Source organism: Octodon degus, unplaced genomic scaffold, assembly GCF_000260255.1.
Source record: "Octodon degus isolate 3935 unplaced genomic scaffold, OctDeg1.0 scaffold00316, whole genome shotgun sequence".
Lineage (NCBI taxonomy): Eukaryota > Metazoa > Chordata > Mammalia > Rodentia > Octodontidae > Octodon > Octodon degus.
The window spans coordinates 161,315-162,564 of record NW_004524892.1 but is presented as its reverse complement, the minus strand read 5'-3'; positions in this window follow the sequence as shown (position 1 = coordinate 162,564).

The following is a 1,250-nucleotide window of genomic DNA, read 5'->3' as shown; positions in this document are numbered from 1 at the left end:
AAGAATTGAAAACATCTTATCATAGGGATATTTGTGCACATATTTTTTTTCAATTTTTGTTATTTTTTAGTCAGTATATGTTTATAGTGCACAATGATTACATGCATTATGAGGAATTGGTACACATATGTGACAGATCTTATTTCTTTCTTTTTTATGACAGTTTCAATAATAAACACATTGCATACTCTCTTCCAAGTGGTTATTGCTGTACAAGATGCAGACATGATATCCTATTTACAAACACTATTACAACAAATCCCTCTATTCATTAAGAGAATGTAACAATATATCTATTATAACTAATTTGAATACACAGATAAAAAATGGATATTCATCTATATCCCTTTCTTTTGTTTAGTTCCGTCATTTGAATATTATAGGTGTGTTAACTCAGCAAAATATTCTAAGAGAATTCAGTAGTCCATAATAGTATTGGGTCTTCCTCTTGACTGGCAGTTTCAGAAATTGTTGATCTGAGTCCCCTACAGCTCAACATAACAACCTGGCTTTACTTCTTATACTTCGTTTTTATACATTTCTTCTGGATGGTTAAGACCAAGATAAAACAAGACCTAAGTAACAAGAGTTGTAGCTTTTGGATCTGATAAGATCAGTGAAATCCCCTCAGGATTTATCCTGAGATCCTGTATGTCAGACTGTACATCCTTTGTCAATGTCAGCCATGTGGATGAGTCACAGCCATTGCTTGGCCAATATGCTCTGTGTGAAAGCCTGAGAGAATGTTTTCTCACCATATGACTCTCTTCAGGCACACTCTACATCATTGGTCATGTTCCTCTTTGGCCCCATAATCTCCTTGATCAGAAAATTTGGGACACAACTGAGTTACATGGTGTTACAGTACAAGTTCTCATATGTCCTGAATCTTAATTGACCTTAGAAGGCTAGGGCCAAAATGTTGGCTTTCATTGTGGCCGTCCTTTTTCTGTAATTTTTGGACTTCAAACTTAGGTTGTTAACCCTCCAGAAGAGAAGCTTATTGTTATTACCATACAACCTAGGCTGTTGAGCTTAATCTCACTATCTGTTTGACTATCAAACATCTTAGGCATAACATGGGACAGGTATTTTTCATCAAGTATTGATATGTTAAACTTTAAGTCTCTATGGAATATGACCGAAAAATTTAAAAATTAAAATATATGTAAAAATAGGAATAAACAATTATATATGTTTACACGTAAGTCCAGAAATCTAACCATATATAGCATTGTATCAGAACAGTC